The sequence below is a fragment of the Oryx dammah genome, unplaced genomic scaffold (assembly GCF_014754425.2).
Source record: "Oryx dammah isolate SB20612 unplaced genomic scaffold, SCBI_Odam_1.1 HiC_scaffold_18, whole genome shotgun sequence".
NCBI lineage: Eukaryota > Metazoa > Chordata > Mammalia > Artiodactyla > Bovidae > Oryx > Oryx dammah.
Genome location: NW_024070202.1, coordinates 79,386,286 through 79,399,804, shown reverse-complemented (window position 1 = coordinate 79,399,804; position 13,519 = coordinate 79,386,286). Strand labels below are relative to the sequence as shown.

Sequence of the window (13,519 nt, the reverse complement as noted above, 5' to 3'; positions counted from 1 at the left end):
ACTCTGCATGCCTATACCAAGCCCACAGGTCAAAGAGAATGTTTGACGTCGGAGGAGGTGACCAAATATGGCCAAGTTTAAATTTCAAGTGAAGGGAATCCAAGAAGGAATGGTGATATAGGCAAACAAATCATTTGTTGCTGTTTAATTGCTCAGTCATGTCTGACTCTTTGCCACCCCATGGACTGCAGCCCACCAGGCTCCTCTGTTCATGGGATTTCCCAGTCAAGAATTCTGCAGTGGGTGCCATTTCCTTCTCCAGGGGATTTCCTAACCCAGGGATCGAACCCGCATCACCTGCATCTCCAGCATTGTCAGGCAGACTTACCACTGAGCCACCAGGGAAGCCCCAAATAAGTCATAAACACCTCCAAAACTCTGAACCGTAATGACCACATCCACCTTGTTCCAGACATGTAATCCAAAAGGAGACACATGAGAACAGAAGCCAGAGCGTCTTTGACTCCAAAACAATGCATTCTAGGCACTGGAAAGGAGTCTGGATCCCAAATCACTTGGGGGGGCCTATCAAAAAAGTAGATTCCTAGTGGCCAGCAATTTGGATGAGACAGGACCCAGGAATTTGGTTTTCTGTTCAAGAAACAACTCAGAAGATTCTGATGCAAATGATCTGTGAGGTACCCTTTGGTAAGCATTGATTTCCTGTCTCTTGGAGCCAAACAAGCAGCAGCTGACAGAGGTGGTGCCTCCAGCTCAACCGCAGACAGGCTTTAAGTCAGTGTCCTATCCCTTTCTGCGCCCCTCCTGTATGCTGTCTAACATGGCAGCCATGAGCATGTGAAATGTTGCTGGTCCAAACTGAGATGTGCTGCAAATATAGCACAGACTTGATTTGTTGTTGTTATTGTTGTCTAGTCGTTCAGTTGTATCTGACTCTTTGTAACCCCATGGACTGTAGCCTCCAAGGCTTCTCTGTGCATGGAATTCTCTAGGCGAGAATACTGGAGTGGGTAGCCCTTCCCTTCTCCAGGGGATCTTCCCAACCCAGGGATCAAATCTGGGTCTTCCCCATTATAGGCAGATTTTTTTCTTTTTTTTTTTTACCATCTGAGCCATCAGGGAAGTGCATGGTATATTGGTCAGCACTCTGGACTCTGAATCTAGTGATCTGAGTTTGAATCCATATGGAACTCGAGAGAGACTTGATACAAACAGAAAAATGTAAAAGACTTTAGTAATAATTTTTGACATTGATCACACGTTGAACTGACAATTTTGGATAAATGAGGTTAAATAAAATTATGATAAAAAACAATTTCAGTTTTTTAAAAACTTTTTTCAGTCAGCTACTAGAAAATTTGAAACTACACTTGTGGTTTGCAGTCTATTTCTATTGGACAGTCTAGGCAATAACACTTCCGTCTTGTCCCCACACCTACCGCTGTCCCCAGCTGATGCTGTCCCTTTGGAACCCTAATAACCACCCCTTATTGCTTCTTGTGTGCTAGACACCACGCTAAATGCTTCCCATGTTATCTCATTTAATGAGACAGGCAACACCATCTCCAGTCCTCAGATGAAGGGGCCCCAAGACCAGCCTGCCCAGAGCCTGTGGGGGCCTCCTGTCGGCTACGTGTTGCACCAGTCCCTGGCTCTGTTTCTTTCATAACTCTCAGTTCCTAGCACTGTGGTACACAGAGTGCAGGCCTTAGTGGACTGAATGAAAAGAAATAGTGAAACTAAAGGAACTTTCTATAAGAACTGTGTGACTCTCTGGGTCACGCAGCTACTCCATGGCAGTGTTACCCACCTGGGTTCTTGGACTTTACTGGTAAGGCTTTACTGGGACTCATGTTGCAGCATGAGGGAGCAAAAACAAGAAACATGTGTCCCTGCTTGCTCCCTGAGGCCAGGGGTGGGGGTGGGGTTGAGCTGATCCTTTAAACAGGGTGAGGATGGGGCTGATGGTGGGTGAGGCTGGAGGGATGACTTGGGTGATCTGCCCACCTCCTTGGTGTTTGGGGATCTTGCACAGTATCCTGCTTTTGCTTCTGAACCTTAGAAGTAGAAGTTAGGTTTTGGTCTTTTTGTATCTTGTTCATAATTTGCCCCCAATTGTGCATGCTGCTGCTGCTGCTGCTGCTGCTGCTAAGTCGCTTCAGTTGTGTCCAACTCTGTGTGACCCCATAGATGGCAGCCCATCAGGCTCCCCCGTCCCTGGGATTATCCAGGCAAGAACACTGGAGTGGGTTGCCATTTCCTTCTCCAATGCATGAAAGTAAAAAGTGAAAGTGAAGTCATTCAGTCATGTCCGACTGTTCGAGACCCCATGGACTGCAGCCTCCCAGGCTCCTCCATCCATGGGACTTTCCAGGCAAGAGGACTGGAGTGGGCTGCCATTGCCTTCTCCCTACAGTTATTTTTAGTCCCTTACAGTTTCTTTGTATTCTGTTGCTCAAGCAGATAGATGTTTGTTCAGGTGCCAGCCCTCCAGGAAAGGGTCCCAGGTCCCAGCCTGTGTCAAAACCGCTAGATTCTAATCCCAATCTGTCTGTAAAGCCTATGCTTTTTAACCATTACACAGACCACCTGGTCTGCAGTGCAAAGGGTGTTGGTGAGGAGACCAGACTTCTACAGTTATTCTGTGGTTTGTTTTGTTTTGTTTAATCTCTGTGGGGTTGTGCGACCAACAAGTGTGCAAATAAGATGAGAAAGACTGAAATCGATTCTCCTCATTGACTGCTGGGAAGATCTGCAAGAAACCAGAAGACCTGCGAAGAAGGAATTTGGTTAGGTTAGATGAAGCCTGGCTGTTCTGTAGCCCTTCCCTTCCCGGCCTTTGGAGACAGACTACCTGCAATAAGCATCGCGGACACCAGGGGGCGATGTGTGACCGCCGTTTCTCACCGGGCTCCCTTCTTCAGCATCTCAAAGCTGAGCTCAGCACCCGCCCTCCCCTGCAAGCAAAAGGTCTCCGTTTCGCTAAGTTGTGACCTTCGCCGCCTCTCTTGTCAGAATTTCCCGAGTGATAAAACTGAACTTAGTGACAAAAAGCCCACGACAGCTGCAGTCTAGTCCATTCTCAGTGGCAGGAAAATGTTTCCTTGGCTGCTCAGAGGACTCTGAGAAGGATATAAAGTCAGAGACTCGTAGATGGTTAACCATCGACTGGCGAGGGGTGGCTGAACGTTGTTCTAAAAGCCCTGGGGCCTGTCTGGGGACAGTCTATTATGTTTGTTATCTACAAGTACGTCGTTTCTGCTTTGGGACATGAACCAAGGCCATCGGAGATGAACTTTAAGTATGATATGCTCACTCACAGGAGCTCCGACTCCCTGACCTCTTGGGCGTTTGCTCACGATGCCCCTTGGCCCTCGGCATGGCCTCAGCAGAGCTCACCATCCTCAGCCATCCCCACCATGGACTCCCTTCCCTGACGCCCTGTGTCTCTCTCACCCATACCGCCTGTGACCTTGTTCTGCCTGCTCTCATCTCCTCTCTCTGGTCCTTGCTCCACCTCACCCGGGAATCCAGCTCACTCTGCACATTCAGGCTTAATTCAAGAGGCTCTCCTTCTCTCTGAGTCTGTACGCTCTCCCTTGGTCTGTTGTCCCTGGGGAGGCAGCCCAGGGAACTGGCAGATGTGTGAGCCCTGCCTTCACCCTCACTGAGTACCTAACTCCGTAAGAACAGGTAGGGAGCCTTGTACACTAGCTTTATTCTCTCTTATCAAATCCTTTAATTTCCTCATCCATGGGCTTCCTCTAGGGCACACGTGGTGGTACCCATAACCTGTGGTCCCCACCATGATCTGCACCTGTTCTTGCCTTTTGAAGGGCAGAGTTGCCATCTGGTGTACAGATTTCATTTACATCCATGATAGAAAAAATTACCTGGACATGAATATAGGGATCACAGTTTAAACAGTGCTGGAAGTAAAGAAGACCTTGTTAAAAGGGTTGGGGTGAGTGAACTAGAGAGAAAACACACTTCGTTCAATCCTTACAAATCATCTGCTAGATAATGAGCATCCCCATTTTACAGATGTGGAAACAGAGGCTCACTGGAGGTTAAATAATTCACACAGAGTCTCTTGCTCTCCATGGGTGCAATTCAAACTTGTAGCTGTTGTTCCAAAGTTCATCCCCACCTTGCTGTAACTTATAGCTCCCCACAAACCTGCTCACACCCAGTTTTACAGAGGGCATCATGTTTATGCCTTCCAAAAACGAAGCCACAGCTCTAAAAAAAAGGAAACCATAAATGGATGAGGACATTCTGAGAAATGCTGTATTTGATCCCTCCAGGGACATGGGCAAACAGATCAACAGAGAGGCTGAGATTCGTCCTGGCTCATGTGACTGGATGGTCTCTTCAGATTGTGCGCAGGTGGGGTCAGCAGTGGGGTGCTATTGCCACATCACCTCCACTTCTCCATCCAAGCAGTCCAGGCAGCCCTCCTCCTATATTTAGCAAAAACCAAAGACAGTGTCTTTGGTTGTGATGTAAGGGAGCCATGGCAGCAGCAAGAGAGATGTCTCTCTAAATCTGTTATTTTAACTTATTATTTTTTTAATTGAAGTATAGCTGATTTACAATGTGGTGTTAGTTTCGGTTGTATAGCAAAGTGATTCAGATATGTATATTCTCATTTTCTGATTCTTTTCCCTTGGAAGTTAGTACAAAATACTGAATACAGTTCCCTTTGCTATACAGTAGGTCCTTGCTGGTGATCTGCTTTATACTAAATCAGTTTCATATTGATTATAAAATTGAGAATCCCAAACACATTTGAACAAAGACTCCCATTTCCAAAGATATTTTCACCTAATATTCAATCCTTACATTGTACTTTCTAAGAGGGAAACATTTCCTGTGTGTTGGGCCCACTTATTCTTTCCCTATTAGCTCAGAGGTCAGTTGGGGAGGTAGGCTTGATGGCTCCAAAGTGGGGAGGAGAAACGGGTGTAATTCTTTATTCCACCACGCGGTGGCAGTAGCAGCACGGGATGGAAGGACTGAGACATTCCCGCTATGCTCCCTGAGAAGCCACGATATAATGCCCTTCAGGTTGGCTGTGCCCCTTGGGGAGGTTGGAGGCGGGGGTCTCCGAATACGTGGTGAAGAGAGTGCACAGAGAGGGAGAAAAGTGGTGGTCAAATTTTAGAATTTGTGTCTGAGAAGACTCTTGAGAGTCCCTTGGACTGCAAGGAGATCCAACTAGTCCATTCTGAAGATCAGTCCTGGGTGCTCTTTGGAAGGAATGATGCTAAAGCTGAAACTCCAGTACTTTGGCCACCTCATGCGAAGAGTTGACTCATTGGAAAAGACTCTGATGCTGGGAGGGATTGGGGGCAGGAGGAGCAGGGGACGACAGAGGATGAGATGGCTGGATGGCATCACTGACTAGATGGACATGAGCTTGGGTGAACTCCGGGAGTTGGTGATGGACAGGGAGGCCTGGCGTGCTGCGATTCATGGGGTCACAAAGAGTCGGACACGACTGAGCGACTGCACTGAACTGAACTGAAGACACAGACAGACCCTCTTGAGAGTCCCTTGGACTGCAAGGAGATCAAACCAATCAGTCCTAAAGGAAATCAACCCTGAATATTCATTGGAAGGACTGATGCTGAGGCTGAAGTTTTGGCCACCTTTTGCAAAGAGGCGATTCATTGGAAAAGACCTTGATGCTGGGAAAGATTGAAGGCAAAAGGAGGAGGGTGGCAGAGGATGAGATGTTAGATAGCATCACTGAGCAAATTCTGGTAGATAGGGAAGGACAGGGACGCCTGGCATGTGCTGCAGTCCATGGGGTCACAAAGAGTCAGATGCAGCTTAGCGGCTGAACAACAACTGTTGACTGGGTGTTCTGGAAATACACCTCACCTTCTTTTCTCTCATGGACATGGGGAACTAGAGACAGCAGCAGAGGATCAGGAATTTTTCTCTTGCGATTGTGGTGCAATAGACCTTGTCACTGTCCCTAAGCTCCCTAAGGCCAGCCTGTTCTCCTTGTATGTGGGGCTTCCTCATCCCCAAGCTGATGACTTCTAGAGTGAGTACCACCGACTTCCTCTGTCTCCTCCCTCTTTTTCTGTATGGTCTCCTGGAAGCACACCTCCGAGCTTATCTGCTACCTCCCTTCAGTTCTCATCCTCAGGACCAAGCCCATGTTCTTTCATCCAGTGTCTTGGCCCTGAGGCTTTGCTCTTATCAGTCCCCTTCGCCCACCCGCATTGCTGGCCAGACTTGGCTGTTGGTTGCCCCACCCACGGGGTCCACTACCCATCTCACATTGATTCCTATAACTTCCTCCACCACCTCTTCATCTTCTGAAAGGACACCTGCCCATCCCAACCTTCACTTGTATTCTTGGAACCTTTCCCTGACACCTGGAATATTAACACACACAAGCTTGCCTGGTGCCGCCAGCATCCTGAAGGACTTGGCTCGCCTGCTTCTCACTGACTCAGTGGACTCAGTCCTGTACCTTCTTGTTTCAAGGGTGAGGACACTAAGGCACGGTGATGTCCACATGCCAAAGTTCCCAGGCTAACATAGGCAGTGGGGACCACCAATGCCCGCCGCCAAGTGAGCTGACACACTCCCTGCCACTAAACTCAATGCTCCTCTGACTGTCACTCGTCTGGATTCCCCCGACTGGAAGCATGGAGATGAGGCTTGAAATGCCTGATCTGCACTTGCTGACTGAATGGAAACTTCACCTCTCTTCCTTTCTTTGTTTTTTAAAATGGTGGGGAGAATAATAGGGTTATTGTGAGGATTCAAAATTCTTTTTTAAAAATGTTGGGTTTGTCATACAGTCTGTGAATGTAGTAGTTATCCGTCAGCTTTGCTGGATGCCCCTACCCAGGAACTCCAGAAACACAAAGAAATGCAGCTTTTTGTGAGGTTTCTAAATAAACACTATAACTTAGAGTCCTGCTATTGGAGGCATTAAAACTCTGGAGGACTGAAGAAAACATATTAAGAAATGTCAGATAAGACCCCCTTCATGGCAATACCCTGTCCCCACCCATGAAGCAAGTCCCGTAGACATCCCATCAGGAACAGATGGAAGGAGTTGGGTTCTCGTTTCCAGAGAAATGAGAGAGACCAGTTTGCAGCCCCTCCCGACCCAACCTGTGCACCGGGAATGTTTCCAATTGTTCTCATTCAATGATTCCATCCTTGGCGAAGACAAACACAGCTTCTCACCTGGCTGAGTAGTTCCTAGACCCTCCTCAGGAATGTCTGAACTGTGAGTGAGAACAAATCAGTCATTTCAGGTGACAGGAGCTTTGAACTAAGAACCTGGATACCGTGAGCCATGGTCTTCTCCTAACCATCATCAGAGCCAGTCTGCTGGAAAAGATGTATGAAAATGGTACAAATCAATTTACAAGATAGAAATAAAGTCACAGATGTAAAAAACAAAACAAAACAAATTATGGTTACCAAGGAAAGTGGGGAATGGGGAGCGAAGGCTAAATTAGGAGACTGGTATTAACATATACACACTATTATATTTGAATTAGATAACTAATAAGGACATACTGCTTAGCATAGGGAACTCTACTCAATACTCTGTAATGACCTACATGGGAAAAAAACCTAAAAAAGAGTGGATATATGTATAACTGATTCACTTTACAGCAGAAACTATTGCAATGTTGTAAATCATCTATATTCTAATAAAAGTTCTTTTAAAACAGAAAAGCAGAAAATGAAGATGGAGAGAGAGTTCACATCCTGTTTAGCAACACTCAAGCTCTTAGGACCAGTCTTCCTGAGAACACATTCTCATCATGGATTCCGTCATCAGCGCATCACCCACACGGCCACCTGGGATTGGTCCCTGTCACCTGATACTCCACTGACCTACCTGAGGCCCCAGCATGTTGTAACCAAGGGTTTTTGGACACTGGAGGCCTTGCTGCAGCCCCTGGGTCCCACCACCCCAAGTTGATCTTCGGGAGAAAGGAAACCCCTTCCCTGACATTTCCCACATGAAGGACAGAGATACAGATGGCGCTGGTGATGCTGCTGCCATAAGGAGAAATGTTCTGTAGGCCCCAAGGTTAGGGGTGGAGCCTCTCTCTGAATAGGCTGGAGCCCACTGATTCCCGGAGCCCGCAGTCTGGATGGATCAGGTCTTCCCAGACCACCAGACCCCCAACCACTGCTGTGATTGGGAGGAGAGAGGAAACCACAGCCCTCCCCACCTTACACGCCTCAGGCACCCTCTCCAGGCCTCCCCACAGTCCCCTGAGGCCCATGAAACCCTTTATCCTTGAGCTTCACTTGTTCCGGGCCCTTGAGCACCCAGTTTCCCCCGGAAGCTCTCCCTGAGACCCCGAGCCCTTAGACTGTGAAAGGGGTGTCACTCCTCAGCACCCCCAGGCCTCTGGTTTTACAATACATGTCATCCCCTCCTGGAAGGATCACTTGCTTTTCTTTCCTTCCTTCTGGACCACGAGGTCCATAAGATAGGGGTTATCTTTTGTTCTCTTTTGGACACATCAGTAGTAGTAAGCACTCAGTAAACACTGGCCTTGACTCTCTGGGTGGCTAGTTCTGGAAGTCCCCAGGCCTCTGCTTGTCTGTTCTGATGCCCAGGGCGGAGTGCAGTGAACCCAAGACTGGCAATGAACCAACAGCTCCTGAGGGTTAGCATGTGGGCCCGAGGGCCACCTTGAGGCAGTTTGTTGGTTAACACACCGACACTGCGCATGATTCCAAGTAAAGAATGCGGTGGGCAGGTCAAGGAGGGGACAGGGATGAGGGATGAGGTTGGGGGAGGCGACACTGAAATGCACAGGGAAGCACGGGACGAGGCTGGAATGTGAGTGAGACGTGGATGAGCAACTCTCTGGAGAAACTATCCGCAGATCCTGTTAAAAGTGTCTCCATCAGAAAAGCCCCTCATCATGTACTCAAGTTCCACACCCCCAGGCATCCCTCCCCTGGGTCTCATCAGCCCCTTTGGTTCTCTGCAGTAAGGCTTAAAACTCCAGCCAGAAGGCAGTGTGGAGGGTTCAGGAGCATCCAACACGCTGTCCCTTGGGATCCTCCAGCAGTCTGCTCTTCCTGGGAACCCTGGCCACTGGGTCCTCACATCCGCTTCCCTCCACCACCGCCACACCCAGAGGTACAGATCCCTGCCCCGCCAGAACCTTTGGAAGCCCATGTAGGATGGTGCGTGTGACAGTGAGCAGAGGTCAGGCAGCATGGGCGAAGCTGTAGGTGACTGCTTCCAGCTGCTGAGATGATGTGGTCCTTTGCCATCAGCACATCCCTAGCCTTTCCTGCTGATGCTTCTGCAGCCAACACCTGCACAGCCAATCAGGTTTTGTACCCTGGTTTCGCGCATGCACCCATGGCCTGCTGGAGGTTCTGAAAGATTAGTACACAGGAAATTCAGTGAGCATTTTCTAATCCTTGTGTGCTATAGGATCTGAATAAGTGAAGAGGCATGGACATAGCAGCTTTTTGTCTACCTCTTCTGTATCTTACTCTGAGTGCAAAAATCTACTTACAGATACACAAACTCAAAGAAAGAAAGGACGTGGCTAGCCTGCAGTTAGGCAGTAGGAAGGCCTCAGCATGGAAGCAATAGTCCCATCTGCTGACCCCGCCCCTATCACCTGTTTTTCCATTCCCTGGCCCACATCCACATATTTTAATAGAATTTTTAATGATATGGGAAAATGTTCATAGTGAAATATTACCTGTATAAGGAGGAACCAGAACTATATCACAAAAAGTTAATAGCAGTTATTTCTGGGTGGTTGAATGACAGCTGACTGTTTTTTTCCTTCTAATTGTTTTCTATTTTTCACACAGCATATCTCTTCATTTTATAAAAAGAAAACAAATGTTATTGGAAACAAATGCATCACCCAAAAGCCTGAGAGTAGACACACGAAAATATCCAAAGTGACTGTCTTTACAGAACCAGGATATGTTTCTAATCTCCAGACTGACCACTGGGTCATATTCTTGAATTCTATAGAAGATAGCTTATCTTAATTTCTAAATACTCAAAGCATCCAAAGAACAAAGAGTGATAAAATAAGTGTGAAGACATGATCCTCTGCTTTCAAAACTACTGCAGAGAAGTAGGTGAGGATGCAGTTGGAGCAGTGTTTGGAGAGGCTCCTTGGGGATTGTCTCTGAGCTCTGATCTCACTGCAGGATAAGGAGGTTTGGCTCCTGTTGCCCTGCTCTGGTGGAAAGCAGAGATGGTCAGGAACCTGCTATACCTTGGACGTTCGGGTAAAATAGCAGCTTCAGTATTTGCTTCTTTGGACTTGATTCCTGTGAGGTTGGTCTGAATGCAAACATCTTTTTAGTGTTCAATTCTCACCTCTGAAAACCCTGACTGAAGTGTTCATGTCTGTCTGCTTTGTGAGTCAAGAGTTAACAAGCAGGCAGGCTGGTTGGGGAGTAAGGGCTTAAGACCTCTGGCTTTGGGGGGCCTTAATCTTCCTGTATATCACAGATTTCCTTTTTATGCACTCCAATCATGTGGAATTATTGCCCGAGTGAAGGAAAAATAACCACAAAGATAAACATGTCCATTGAATGCTCGCTGGCTCCTGCATATGCCAAGCATGTTCTATCCACCATATGAAGCCCCCTTCAGGACAGCTCTGAGGCAGACATAAATACAGCTCTGGGGTAGACATACATAACTAAGCCACATCTGTAGATAAGACCACTGATGCTCAGAGACTCACATCTCACTAGTGAGGAGGTGCTGGCACTATGTCCTCATGCCAGCTGAAGGGGGCACCTCTTCTCAGTTGAGTTGGGACCTCATAGCTTTCTTTGCTCCTGGATTTTCCAAGGAGAAGCTCTCTGTTATGACCCCATGGACCACAGCCTGCCAGGCTCCTATGTCCTTGCTGATTTTCCAGGCAAGAATACTGGAGTGGGTAGCCATTCCCTTCTCCAGGGTATCTTCCCAACCCAGGGATCGAACCTGGGTCTCCTGCATTGCAGGCAAATTCTTTACTGTCTGAGGCACAAGGGAAGCCCAAATGAAGATTCGGGGGAGTTTAAGTCTTTGGAATTCCCCAGTGATAGCAATGTTTTTGTTATTCAGGAGCCCCTGGGGTCACACCTGAGTTTATGTTGTTGAGGTGATTCTTGGTGGCCCCAAAATGACTTTAGGGCTGGGAGCTGGTCACCAGAGGATCCAACCATGAGATTAGAGGAAGACTTTGAACTAGTCTGACTTCTGGGGAGCAGATGGCGCTGGAGATTGTGCTGAATCACAGTGACTTTAACAATTATGCCTATGTGATGAAACCCTGATAAAACCTCTGCACCAAGGCTCAGTGGAACTTCTTGATGGTGGCCACATGGATGTGTCCAGAAGGTGACAGGGCCTGACTCCACACGTGGGGAGCATGGAAGCTCTGTGTTCAGGATACCCTCATAGTCCTCAAGCTAGTCCTGACTTGCATCCTTCATAATAAAACTGCAAACAGAAGTATAGCACTTTCTTGAGTTGTGAGTCATTCTAGAGAATTATCCACCTGAGAGGTTGCAGGAACCCCTGAACTTGTAGCTAGTCATTCAGAAGTGCTGGTGATGACCTGATGCCCCCTTGAACTGACTGCTGCCTTCGAAGTTGTGAGGGGTGGCAGCCTTATGGAAGATTAAGTCTTCACTCGTGGGTTTTGCACTAACGTCACGACCCGGGGGAGGGGCCAGAACTCACTAGCAAGAGACTCACTAGCAAGACTCCAGCTGGGGCTGGAGCCAACCTCTCCCACCACAGCCCCGCCCTGTTCCCGGCACCCTCTTCGTACTTCTTCCTTGAAGGGGAAACTCTGTCTGAATGAAGCTGGAATCCGACTGCACAAGACCAGCAAGGACGGATTGAAATCAGCTTATTTTTGAAAACCTTCCTTTTGGCTGAATGTTAAGCCCACTTGATTTAGGAGCGCCTCAAAACACCTTTCCAACAAGCTGGAAGGCCGCCGTGTTGGAAGCTGTCGGCCTTTCAGTCGAAACAGTGGAGAGTAGATACTAAATTGTCTAAAACTGCACAGAGAGTGAAGACAGCCCGGGTCAAAGCAACCCAAGGAAAGGCTGTTCCCTGATCTCCTGTCTTCAAAGTCAGTAGGACATTCTGTTCTTCTCCCAACGGCCTTGGAACTCAGAGAGAGTGTTGTTTGCTTGCCCTGCAGGTAGGGCAGAGACAGGTGAAAAAGGATTACCCAGTCACCTGTTACCTCAATTCAAAGGATGCAGGAATCTAAGCTTTAGGTGGAGGGAGCTTAGCTGGGGTCTTTGGGGTTTTTCTTCGCATGAACTTCAGGGGAAATCCTTATGGCGATGGTTCATGACTTCATCTGTGGAAGGATGTAGATCAAATGGGAGGTGTCGAGAGGCCTGGGTTCATGGAGCAGCCACCTTCTTAAGTTGGGCTGAGAATGGCTGTGCAATGGATTTGTAACTGGTAGACACCCACAGAAGGCTTTCCTGGTGGCTCAGGGGTAAAAATCTGCCTGCCAATGCAGGAGACAAAAGGTTTGGTCTCTGGGTCGGGAAGATCCTCTGGAGAAGGAAATGGCAACCCACTCCAGTATTCTTGCCTGGACAATCCCATGGACAGAGGGGCTTGGAAGGCTATAGTCCATGGGGTTGAGAAAGAGTCATACACGACTGAGCAACTAAACCGAAACAACAGACACCCAGAGAGCCTGGGATAGCTAAGGTGCAGGGGGAGAAATCGCCTATTCAGGAGACTAGACAACCCTTGATTTGAGTATACACTGGGCTTGTTTGTTTGTTACCCAGTATTCCATTTCTTACCTAACAAGTTTGATGCTTATTAAAAAATCACCTCGGGGCAATGCATCTAGGTGTGTTTTGGGGAAACTTTGGTGGGTGCCAGAATCATCTTCAAATGAAAAGGCAGAAATCTCTTGCCTTGACTCCCTGGGGACGCGGCCACAGAGCCTTATCTTGGTAGTCAGTGAAGCGGTCTGGTTCCTTCCCTCTGCCCCCCACGTCCTGGCCGGCCTTCATCTCCATGCCTCAGTGGGGGAGGAGGAGAAGTGAGGTAGCTAGTTGCTTGTCTCCATCCAAACAGCGATGGAATTCCTTGGCCTGGCTGTTCAGTAATCCTCTGCCAGCTGGCCGCGTCCCTTGCCTCTGGGAACTCGGTGAATCACACCTCCGCATTGCATTTGGCCCTCATAAGCCCTGAAGGCTGCAGGCCTGCGCCTGCCAGCTGGGAGGAGCTGCAGTCCAACTGCCAAGCGAGGATCACGTCGGCTGGAGAATTTCTGAGTGCTGGAGGCTTCACAGCTGCGGGGCAAGATCACTGATCTGGAGTCCTGAGGGGTTTCTTGCAGGGGCGAGCCTTCCCTTCCCATCTCCTGAGGGGCCTTGCAGGAGCAGAGGGACTGAGAGGCAGGCCCAGCAAAGAAAGAGCAGTCTGTGGGGCCCTCTCCAGTCTGCCTTCCCCTTGATTTCAGAGAATCTAAATGGCTGTTTCATAAGCCCTCCAACTGGTACCCAGGGAATTAGCAGA

At 48.4% G+C, this 13,519-nt stretch overlaps 1 long non-coding RNA gene across 1 annotated transcript; it reads right to left on the bottom strand.

Moving 5' to 3' along the window:
* Positions 1-2,361: 2,361 nt before the first annotated feature.
* Positions 2,362-10,007, bottom strand: LOC120877254. Its single transcript, XR_005724304.1, has 4 exons — positions 9,141-10,007; positions 7,183-7,326; positions 3,855-4,424; positions 2,362-2,732 (listed from the first exon to the last, which is right to left on the bottom strand). It is a non-coding gene; the product is annotated as an uncharacterized LOC120877254 (long non-coding RNA).
* Between the last annotated feature and the right edge of the window lie 3,512 nt (positions 10,008-13,519).